Consider the following 12,469-nt stretch of genomic DNA (forward strand, 5'->3'; position numbering starts at 1 on the left):
CATATATGCCTAACGCATGGAGACAGACAATGTGGAGGTGGGGGCCTGGGGAGGGAATGGGAGTGAGAGGGAAGAGGATAATGAGGAGAAGGGGGACCTATGCAATACTTTCCACAATAAAGATTAGAAGAGAGAGAGAGAGAGAGAGAGAGAGAGAGAGAGAGAGAGGGAGAGAGAGAGAGAACCTCCTGTTCACAATCCTGGCATCCAGTCCCTGCCTTGCTCTCTCCCACCTCCATGTCCCTCCTCACCTTCCCTCCTGAACTTCAAATGCACAAACGCAGCTGCAAACGGTTAATCTCCAGGACATTGGAGGTCTTGCTCCCCCACAGTTGTCATCAGTTTGGCTCCAATAAAATCTTATAAAATATTCTCTACATGTTAGGACATTTCTTACACCAAAACATTGTCTTTTCTTCATTTACAACATACGTTCATACATGTTTTTTCTCCGTGAGGAGTGGGAAGTTCACACAATTACTAAAAACCTGCCACCTGGGAGGGATGAGTTAGTTCTAAAGGGTTCGCACCCCTTGGTGTGGGCACTGATGCGCCAACCACTGAGCCCCACCAACCAGGCTCCAGGTGTAAATGATGGAAATTCTCCCACTTTGAAGGGCTGGGAAAACAGGGCTTTTGCACATGTACAGTAGGGAAGTTGAGTGAAATCTGTGGTTTGGGGAGGCAGCTGTGTGCTTGTGGCAGGGACAGCAGATTAGAGACGGAGGCTGCAGGCACAGTGTCCAGCCCAGCCTCTCCTGCCTCCTCACATGTAGAGGTTCGAGTTTCTATAGGGGCAGGAATAGAGTGTGGGGAACTGGCTAGAATTGTACGACATAGTCATCCTGCTCTGTTCACCGTGATTGTTTATTCTGATTGGAGAAGGCACCTTCTAGCCTGGCTGGCAGCCGCACTGGGACCTGGGAGCTCACCTGGAAGTGCAGCCCCTCCTCCCCATTTGGAGCTGCCGATCATCCTGGAGATGAACAACTTTCCTGCAGGAACCAGCCTGCCAGCCCTTGAAGGTCCCAGCCCTCTGCTCCCTGTCACCTGCCCCTTTGGCAGAGCCTTTGGCTACTTCCCACTAATCTTCTATCCTTTCACTCATTATGAGCAGCTGGTATATGGGGGCTGCAGAGCAGGTTTTTGTGGGTGACCAGCTGTTTCCCCATATTGCTCACAGTATTGGAATGAATGCCTATATATGATTCACCCCTGTCTCTGCTCAATTGGCTCAAATAGTAACAGAGAGAAGGGACCATGCATTATCCAATTGCACATTAGTGTATGTAAGATGTGCATGGGGACAACAACAAGGAGAATCTTTTAGTCTCAAAATAAAAGCATCATCCAATGCAAATTCTTATTCCCAAACCCCAGAAAGGCAACATGGCCCACGAGGGGTGATGGAGAGAGAGAGAAAGCCCCATCCACGTGCCTCTGGGGGAGCACCCCTATGTCCTCATCAAACCCCCAAGGAAGGAGGACTCTCAATCCTGGAAGCTGCCCCCAAAGGAATGGGATCAGGGTGACGGGTCTCAGGAAAGGAGGGAGGGAGGGGGGTCAGGATGGAAGCCCTTCTGGCCAGCATCCTTGAGTCGTTTCCCATCTGGGGTCGCCCCTAGGATGACAAGGTCAGGCATGTAGCCCAGGGTCCCAGCTGCACCTTATATGCAGACTCCATGCAAATTGGGCTCTCCTCCTGCTCATAAAAGGGGGCCCTTGCCCTGCATGTTGGGGAGACACCCAGAACCCAAGCACCTGAGACAGGACCCCAGCGGCTCCACCATGGACTTGGTGCCAAGCTGCGTTTTCCTCCTGATCATTTCTCAAGGTCGTTCTCAGGAGTGGGGAGCGCTGAGACCTGTGCCTGTGCCTGTTGGTGCTTCCATGTGATTCTCAGTCCACCTTGTATCTCTGTGTTTGCAGGTGTCCAGTGTGAGGTGCAGCTGGTGGAGTCTGGGGGAGGCCTGGTGCAGCCTGGGGGGTCTCTGAGACTCTCCTGTGCAGCCTCTGGATTCACCTTCAGTAGCTACGACATGAACTGGGTCCGCCAGGCTCCAGGGAAGGGGCTGGAGTGGGTCGCATACATTAGTAGTGGTAGTAGTTACATAAACTACGCTGCCTCTGTGAAGGGCCGCTTCACCATCTCCAGGGACAACGCCAAGAACTCGCTGTATCTGCAAATGAACAGCCTGAAAGCCGAGGACATGGCCATGTATTACTGTGTGAGACACAGTGAGGGGAAGTCAGTGTGAGCCCAGACACTAACCTCCCTTAGGAGACAGCAGGGGTGGGCTGCAGGGGGCGCTCAGGACACCAGGGGGCGCACAGGACCCACAGTACAGAGCGCAGCCCCAGGAGCAGGGGCAGAGGGAGGTGGGAGGGAAGGGCCTTCCTGTTGGGCACAGGGATTTCCTCTCAAACTCTCAGCTGCCTCCCCGGATGGCTCTTCCTTCTCATGTTCTCCCCGCAGACAACAGTGAAGAAGGGACATTGTGTTAGCAGGTGACATGTCGGCAGGGATTGGGGACTCTCCTTCACCAAGTCTCTGTGTTTTCTATTTCTCCACACGGAGACCATCCTCAGTGCTCTCAATGTCCTCAGTTTGTGAAATGTTCCCACCAAGTTGGATCCCAGCGCAGGCCAGGCCCCTGTGTGCTGAACTCAGGCCCTTGTGCCCACGTGTCCCTCTGACAGGCCCACCTGGGCCACCACAATGAGAATCATCCGCCAGGACCACCCACCACAGCTCTCTGTCCTCCCTACCACACGCTTCCCCCCTGGTCCTCATTCACTCAGGTAGATGTGCAAACCCACTCCCCACATCTGGCTTCTATGATCACAAAACCTTTGGTCTGATTGGCTTTGTTTCCTCTGAAGGGGACCCTTGTGGCTACAGGTCTGTCCCAGCAGATGGCTCAGGGTAACCCCCACATCAGCACCCTCAGCTCCCTCATCCCCACCCTAACCATCTGCAAAGTCTGTCACATAAGGACACCCCAGGCTCCAGCGATGAGAACCCAGATATTCCTGAGATCAGGGTCCAGCCATCAGAGTCCCTTGAGAGTCAGGGCCTCCGGGGCCCCTCAGGAACCTTGGGATGGGTTTCCTTCCTGGGATCTGGGAGTTGTGTGTGTGAGATTGTGAGTGTGCATGTGTGTGAGCTCATTGTAATCTGTTTGGGATTCAGCCATGACACCTGTCTCTCTGGGACACATGACACAGTCGTTTGGACCTCACCTGGAACCTGGAACTTGGGTTAATCATCAGGCCAATGCTTTCTTTCCTGAAGGACTCCAGAGATTATGTGTGGCTATTTCAGGAAAGAGAGAGGCAATTGGAACTGTTTGGACAGTGAGGAAATCACAACACAATGAAGGGACGATCCAGGCAGTATGCCTGCTCAGACGTGGTGAATTCCCGTCCATGGTAATTCACATACAGGCTCTGGGTGAGTTTTCCCATGTTGCACATGGTCCATCCAGTGAGTGAGCTTCAGGTCCTGTGTTCGCCCATCATGTACGGACACGGTGAGGGCACTGCCAAGGGCCACATGCAGACCTGAGTAGTCACTGGAGAGGAAGGACATGGTGCCTCTGAAATGAGCTGCTGATGAAGCAGAAAAGCCCAAATTCCCTCCTGCTCTCTGGTTAGAACTAGGTCAGTATCCACATGGACACAGACCCTGATGGTGAAAACAAGGCAGAGCCACCAAGGCTGACCAGGTTTCTATGACATTAGGTTCATCAGCTCCAGTAACGGACAGTTATCTGGGTGATTTATTCATTCTGTAATAATGAACAGAGAAAAACAATACTCTTCATATAAAAATGACTTTTCTATATGTGTTCCTTCATATCAGTGTTTTACATCAAGACTTTTTATAATTAAACTAAAGGCCTGGTGCACGAAATTCGTGCACAGGGGTGGGGGGCGCATGTGTCCCTCAGCCCAGCCTGCATCCTCTCCTATCTGGGACCCCTCGGGGGACATCCCTCTCACAATCCAGGACCGCTGACTCTTAACCGCTCCCCTGCCTCCCTGCCTGATCGCCCTTAACTGCCTCTGCCTGCTGGCCTGATACCCCTAACTGCTCTCCCCTGCCAGCCTGATTACCCCCTATCTGCCCTCCCCTGCCGGCCTTATCACCCCCTAACTACCATCCACTGCCCACCTTATCAATCCCTAACTGTCTCCCCTGCCATCCTGATCACCCCCTAACTGCTCTCCCCTATATCTATATCTATATCTATATCTATATCTATATCTATACCTATATCTATTATCTATATCTATATCTATATTTATATCATCTATATCTACAGTATATCTATATCTACATCTATATATATATCATCTATATCTAAATCTATATCTATATCTATATCATCTATATCATCTATATCTATATCTACTACTGGCTAGGTCGGTGATGGCGAAACTTTTGAGCTCCGAGTGTCAGCATTTTGAAAAACCCTAACTTAACTCTGGTGCCATGTCACATATAGAAATTTTTTGATATTTGCAACCATAGTAAAACAAGGGTTTATATTTTTGATATTTATTTTATATATTTAAATGCCATTTAACAAAGAAAAATCAAACAAAAAAATGAGTTCGTGTGTCACCTCTGACAAGCGTGTCATAGGTTCGCCATCACTGGGCTAGGTGCATGAAATTCGTGCATGGGGGGCTCCCCTCAGTCCAGCCTGCACCCTCTCCAATCCAGGACCCTATAGGGGATGTCCGCCTGCTGTTTTAACTGCCCCCACCCCCTGCCAGTCTAGTCACCCCTAACTGCCACCCCTGACAGACTGATCACCTCTAAACGCCTCCACCTGCTGACCTGATCACCCGTAACTGCCCCCCTTGCCGGACTGGTTGCCCATAATTGACCCCCTCCTGCCAGCCTGCTCACCCCTCACTGCACCCCCTTCTGGCCTGGTTGTCTTCAACTGCCCCCCTGCTGGCCTTGTCACCCATAAATGCCCCCCCGAAGGCTTCGTCACCCCTCACTGCTCCCCATTGCCAAAATGGTCAACCCATGCAACCTGCTGTTTGGTCTTTTTGTCGCCCCTCACTGCCCCCCCCTGCCAGCCTGGTCACCTCACAGCCTACATTTTGGTCATTGAGTGAGGGCATCTCGAACAATCTGCGTATTCTGTTATTACAAGTATAGATGTCTATATATCTATAAATCTATATCTCTATCTCTAGCTCTATATATCTATATCTATATCTATATCTATATCTATATCATCTATATCTATATCTATATCTATTTATCGATCTACATGGCAGCAGAGGCACATTGACTTTATCCCTAAGGAGTCACTGATTGTGCCCACATCCTGCTTCCTGACCACCTCCTGAAGCATAGCCCCTGCTGTGGAAGGAGAGGTCCCTGGGCACGGTGACCAGGACCCCAAGGAAGGCCTGGATCTCTAAGGACACAGTCAGCACCTCCTTCCAGGAGAAGCCCCAGAGACTGGGACCTCCCTCACCTCTTGCCCTTTGTATGTGCAGACACCCCCATATGCAAATGCCCCCCATGAGAGCCAGACACACACAGTTGGCGTCCACTTAAATGCAGGGCCTCCTCACCCTGGAGAATACTTTCTGAGGGACGAGGAACTCACCTGCAAGACATGACTCCCATGTGGCTCTTCCTCTTCCTGCTGTCAGCTCCCAGATGTGACTAACTCAGGGATTAAACGTGAGGAGATGGGGATCCTGCATCTGAGCCCAGGATTCACTGTGTTCTCTCTGTCCCAGGTACAGCTGCAGAAGTCGAGCCCAGGAATGGTGAAGCCCTTGCAGACCCTCTCCCTCACCTGCTCTGTCTCTGGATTCTACATCAAAACCAGTGGTTACCGCTGGAGCTGGATCAGCCAGTTCCCAGGGAAGGGGCTGGAGTGGATTGGGGAAATATATAATGATGGGAGCACATACTACAGCCCATCCCTCATGAGCCGAACCTCCATCTCCAGAGACACGTCCAAGAACCAGTTCTCTCTGCAGGTGAGCTCCATGACCACCAAGGACATGGCCGTGTTTTAATGTGCAAGACACACAGTGAGGGGAAGTCAGACACTAACCTCCCTGAGGAGACAGCAGGGCTGGGCTGCAGGGAGGGTCCTGAACTCTAGAGGGCGCTCAGAACCAGGAAGGAGCCAGGGCCAGGAGCAGGTGGAGAGTTGAGCAAAGATACCATTTCCTGCTCTGTCTTAAAATAGTTTTGCTCAGAGGCTAAGCCACAAAGCTCACAGAAAGCCCTGTCCTATGTCTATTTTAGGGATCGTATTTGGGAACAATAAGGGGCTCTGTCTTAAATCTGACAAAACTCAGTGACTGACAGGACCCTCACAGGAGGCTCTGATCACTCATTCCTACCTGGGCAGGTCGTGCTGGGCACGCCCCAGGCCTATGACTTCTTTACTAAAAGGCTCATATTTGCCTTAAGCATCCCCATCCATTGTATCAGATGTATCCATGCTGTTCCAAATGGTAAGAGTTCTTTCTCTTTCACAGCTGCATAGTATTCCATGGTGTAGATGTACCACAGTTATTCTGTTACCAAACTTACCAGTCAACTGAGAAATACACAGGAGTACCCAGAGATACAGGAAAAACCCACTTATTTTCAGATGTTCCACATGTACTAGTACCGTGACTCAAGGGAGACTGTTTCTCTCCAAATCCTGAGCAAACCAATATGGAGGAAGCTCCTCCTTTATATCCTTTGGTTTCTTTGTCCCCCAGATATGGATGGGACTTCTGGGCCTTTCTGGGACTTTGCAAAAAGCTCCATGTGTTGTGATGGGGGCTGTGACACCACCCAAAAGTCCTGGCCTTGTGCCAGCGCTGAAAACCCTAGAGGGGGTTTTGTTGTGTATTGTTCATGGTTTATGGCCTCTGTAAAATGTGAGTATTTAGGTAAAATGGTCTTGAAAGAACAGATTGTGGAGAAAGAGGCTGTAACTTAATTAGAGGCCATCAAGAATGTACATTAGGTTACTGGCACAGACTCAGATTGCTAGCCCCCCCCCCCCCCCACAAATGTCTTCTTTTCCTCATCATTCCCTCCCTTGATCCTCAAGCTGATTTTCAACCTTGCGGATTCAATAGAAGACTCAAAGCTAGGGAGTAGGGTGCTCAGCCCCTTGAGTCTTTTTTCATCTTTATCACCCAAGAGGTTGTAACAGCAGTCCAGAGACCTGGTCTGGTCTAACATCTGGGGCTTCAGGACTTACTGATTCTCTCTATTAGCTGTTCTAAGGCCTGTTGGCTTTCTTAGAGGAAGGGAGAGGGAGTCTGCATAGGTTTCTTCATTTCAGGCTACACAGTAGTTGGAGTGGTGAGAAGCATGTCTCAGGGTCCCAACTATTTCCCCTCCAGTTGGCCCATCGTCCTTGCTCTGCTCATGTCTGTCTAACTGCCTAACCATCCGCTCAAGGATCCTGGCTCTGAATCCTTTCATGGAAAATGAGCATTGGAGGGTTCCTCTGACTACTTCCATTCTGTGGAGAGATGAAGTTTTCTTTCAGAACCAAGAGATCCATGCTCTCCGTCAGAGGGACAATGAGGCCTGGGCACGGAAGGGGTTGGGCTTGTGATCTGGCAGAGAAAAACTGTATTATAAAATTTAGTATCATTGAGCAATTAGAACATCAAATGGTCTGGTGTAAGGGAAAGAAACCATTTCGGTTCAAATAACTCTTATTGAAATAGAATTTCTCTCCTTAAAATCACCAAAATATTTATTAAAGAGCCAAATTAGAACCAATTCATCTATTGCATTTAATTTGACCAGATTGTTTGCATAAACACAACAAGAATGGTAACTGACCACCTTTGCTGGAATTTATGATTGAGTCTCAATGTGCCCTGTAGGGCACGGAAGACAAGCCATCCATCTGCCATCAGGCCTGACTGCAGCATCTGCTGGGTTAGGTGGATTCCTCACCTGAAGCGGCTCCACCCTGCCCACACCCTAGGCTTCAAGGCCCATCTCAGCAGCCCTCCTACTCCTTGCAGCCTACAGTTCGTGGGGGTTCTGCAGGGACACAGAGGCGCCCTCTTTACTCACTTTCCACTCTGACCAACCGCCAGCGATGGCAGGCTATGGGCCTGAAACTCCAGCGCCATCCACTTTCAGAGCTTCCAAGCAGGATACAGGCTTCCTCCATGGCACTCTTATTGGCTTCAAGTCTTCAGCGTCCAGACAGTGCCCTTTAACACATGACACTCGAGTTTTTGGTCAATAAAACCACCATTGGAAAAGAGTCTTATTGAATTTATGCAAAGAAATGCATTGCCATGATTGATTCATTAAGTATTGCCAAATATCAGAGGAATAACATAGGGAGAAAAATACACTGACCTGCTTTAAGACCTTCTGATTTCCTTGCCAGTCCTTTCCATTGACTGTTCAAAAGATGTAATATTTTCCAAATGCATTATAACAAAACAGTAACTGCCTCCAAATGACAAGAAATTTAAAATGACTTGTTTATGAATTTCATTATAATGCAGATGACATGGAATGTTGTCTTTTCTGTAAAACCCAACATTTATAATATTATAACTAATAGCCATTAGTTATAACTGTATTTGACAAAGGTTCTTATGTACCTTCATTGTAAAATTTTTCTTCATGAGACTGAAAACAAACATTTGAGGCATTTTAGAGCCTATTGGGATGATCTAAAGCCAATTCTAGATCAAGAGAAGCGTTGTTGTTTTTTTTAATTCAAACCCTTGAAAGATTGTCAAACTTGATTTCACCAAAAGATTAAATATTAAAGTGTATTATACAGGAACATATGCCAGCAAACTTCAGTTACCCTGATTAAAAGATGGCCTTTTTTTTTATTAAATACCTGATTAATATAACATAATTATTTTACTAGAAAAGAGCTGACCAAAATAAGGCTCATTTCCTAACATTATTTGTCCTTGGGTGTGGACAGCAAATGACACTAATTGGATTTCTCCCATCAGTCTCCCTGAGTACTTTGGCGTAAGCTATTTACCCTCTGCTTAGGCAGGCAAAATACAAATCATTGACTCTTAAGTGTCCTTGGTTTAGGGAAGACAGATTTTTCTAGATGGTTGCAAACTGTTGTTGTAATATCTTAGTTTCCCTGTCCTGCTTGTCCTGGCTTGCTGGCCTGTATCATTTAATCAACTTCCTTTTAGCATTTCTTTTTTCTTTTTTACTACGTACATAACCTTCACAAATTACAAACTTTCAAATTAGACTTCAAATTTTCTTTCTGTGTCCTTCAAAAATGCATAACCATGCATCAGACCTTCCATTAAGTATTTCTACATTAATTTTCTTTTTGTCATAGTATCAGCAACTTGTACAGACCTTTTCTCTTTAAAATGTTTTAGAATTCTTCACTCTCACAAACCTTAATTTTTCAACGATTACCACAAAGTAAACAGCCGCATATCTTAGATTAACATTAACTAGCATACTTTAAATGTGCTTTTACTTTCAAGAAAATCTACCTCGAGTGAGCACCAAAGCCCCATTGAAGCAAGTCTTGCCCTAGAGGGGTGTCTCCAGCACAGAAGTTCTCCCACTGCAGACACAGCTGATTCTCACAGCGAATTGGCCTGGAGGCCAATTCCTCCCAGTGATACCTACAACAATAAAGGCTTAACTACAACAAGACTGTGCACAAAGACCACAAGGGGGTGCACCAAGATTGTCCACCTCAGGTAATTGGGGAGGCTGAACCACTGGGCCCTAGAGGACACTTAGCACAGAAAACCACTGTATCAACACAGGGAAGCATAAAAAATGCGGAGATAAAGAAAAAGGACACAAATGACAGAAATGGAGAAAGCAAACTACTGGAGATAGAGTTCAAAACCACACTTTTAAGGTCTTTCAATATTTTTCTAGAAACTGCCGATAAGCTTAATGAGATCTACAAGAAATCTAATGAGACCCTCGATGTTGTGATAAAGAACCAACTAGAAATTAAGCATACATTGACTGAAATAAAGAATATTATATACAGACTCCCAACAGCAGACTAGAGGATTGCAAGAATCAAGATAACGATTTGAAATATGAAGAAGCAAAAAAACACCCAACCAGAAAAGCAAAATGAAAAAAGAATCCAAAAATACGAAGATAGTGTAAGGAGCCTCTGGGACAGCTTCAAGCATACCAACATCTGAATTATAGGGGTGCCAGAAGAAGAGAGAGCAAGATATTGAAAACTTATTTGAAGAAATAATGACAGAAAACTTCCCCTACCTGCTGAAAGAAATAGACTTACAAGTCCAGGAAGCACAGAGAACCCCAAACAAAAGGAATCCAAAGAGGACCACACCAAGACACATCATAATTAAAATGCCAAGAGCAAAAGACAAAGAGAGAATCTTAAAAGCAGCAAGAGAAAGAAAGTCAGTTACCTACAAGGGAGCACCCATACGACTGTCAGCTGATTTCTCAACAGAAACTATGCAGGCCAGAAGAGAGTGGCAAGAAATATTCAAAGTGATGAATGCCAAGAACCTACAACCAAGATTACCTTATCCAGCTCTTCTCGGGCCTGTGCTCACCCAAGGGGAGCCATGTTCAGTTCCAGTGCCAAGATCGTGAAGCCCAATGGCGAGAAGCCAGGCGAGTTCGAGTCCGGCATCTCCCAGGCCTTGCTGGAGCTGGAGATGAACTAGGGCCTCAAGGACCAGCTGCGGGAGCTGAACATCACCGCGGCCAAGGAAATTGAAGTTGGTGGCAGTCGGAAAGCTATTATCATCTTCGTCCCAGTTCCTCAACTCAAGTGTTTCCAGAAAATCCAGGTCCGGCTGGTACGCGAGCTGGAGAAAAAGTTCAGTGGGAAGCACGTGGTCTTCATCACTCAGAGGAGGATTCTGTCCAAGCCAACTCGAAAAAGCCAAACAAAGAATAAACAAAAGCGTCCCAGGTGCCACATGCTGGCCACTGTGCTCAATGCCATCCCGGAGGACCTGGTCTTCCCTAGCGAGATCATGGGCAAGAGGATCCGCCTGAAGCTGGACGGCAGCCAGCTCATCAAGGTGCATCTGGACAAAGTGCAGCAGAACGACGTTGAGCACAAGGTTGAAACTTTTTCTGGTGTCTATAAGAAGTTCACGGGCAAGGACGTCAATTTTGAATTCCCAGAGTTCCAGCTGTGAAGAAAAATGACTAAATAAAATACATTCTTAGTAAAAAAAAAAAATTACTTTATCCAGCAAAGCTATCATTCAGAATTGAAGGTCAGATAAAGAGCTTCACAGATAAGAAAAAGCCAAAGGAGTTCATCACCACCAAACCAGTATTATATGAAATGCTGAAAGGTATCCTTTAAGAAGAGGAAGAAGAAGAAAAAGGTAAAGATAAAAATATTGAACAACAAATACATATCTATCAACAAGTGAATCTGAAAATCAAGTCAATAATCTGATGAACAGAATGAACTGGTGATTATAATAGAATCAGGGGCATAGAAAGAGATTGGACTGACTATTCTTGGCGGGGAAAGGGGTGTGGGGGTGCAGGAAGAGACTGGACAAAAATCGTGCACCTATGGATGAGGACAGTGGGTGGGGAGTGAGGGAGGGGGTGGGGTGGGAACTGGGTGGAGGGGAGTTATGGGGGGGAAAAGAGGAACAAATTTAATAATCTGAACAATAAAGATTTAATAAAAAGAAAAAAAAGAAAATCTACCTCAACAATGTACAAAATAAATACATAAATGAAAATGTTGCCGGTTTGATTCACAGTATGGGCATATATGGAAGGCAACTGATCAACACTTCTCACATCAATTTTTCTCTTTTTCTTCTTCTCTCTCTCTCCTTTTCTATCCTTCTAAAAATCAATGAATATATCCTCACCTAAGGACAAAGAAAACAGTATCTATATCTATACATATGTACACATCCACAAACACATCTACATCTTTATCTCCATCTCTACATTTGTAGCTCCATATCTATATATCTATATCTATATTGATATCTATATCTATCTCTGGAAAAAAGACACATTGATGTTATCCCTAAGGAGTCACTGATTGTTCCCACATCCTAATTCCTGACCACCTCCTGCAGCACAGCCCCTGGTGTGGAAGGAGAGGTCCCTGGGCACGGTGACCAGGACCCCAAGGAGGGCTTGGTTCTCTGAGGGACAGTCAACACCTCCTTCCAGGAGAAACCCAGAGACCAGGACCTCCCTCACCTCTTGCCCTTTGTATGTGCAGACACCTCCCATATGCAAATGCCCACACGGCCACCAGACTCACACACAGTTGGCGTCCACTTAAATTCAGGGCCTCCACACCCTGGAGAACACTTTCAGGGGGACGAGGACCTCACCTGCAAGACATGACTCCCATGTGGCTCTTCCTCTTCCTGCTGTCAGCTCCCAGATGTGAGTGACTCAGGGCTTAGACGTGAGGAGATGGGGACCCTGCAT

At 46.9% G+C, this 12,469-nt stretch overlaps 1 pseudogene; it reads left to right on the forward strand.

Moving 5' to 3' along the window:
- The first annotated feature begins 10,590 nt into the window (after nucleotides 1-10,590).
- On the forward strand, nucleotides 10,591-11,231 carry LOC139008781 (small ribosomal subunit protein eS7-like; annotated as a pseudogene).
- The last annotated feature ends 1,238 nt before the right edge of the window (nucleotides 11,232-12,469 follow it).

Source organism: Myotis yumanensis, unplaced genomic scaffold, assembly GCF_028538775.1.
Source record: "Myotis yumanensis isolate MYYU_CA2020_CCGP unplaced genomic scaffold, mMyoYum1.0.hap1 SCAF_1, whole genome shotgun sequence".
Taxonomy (NCBI): Eukaryota; Metazoa; Chordata; class Mammalia; order Chiroptera; family Vespertilionidae; genus Myotis; species Myotis yumanensis.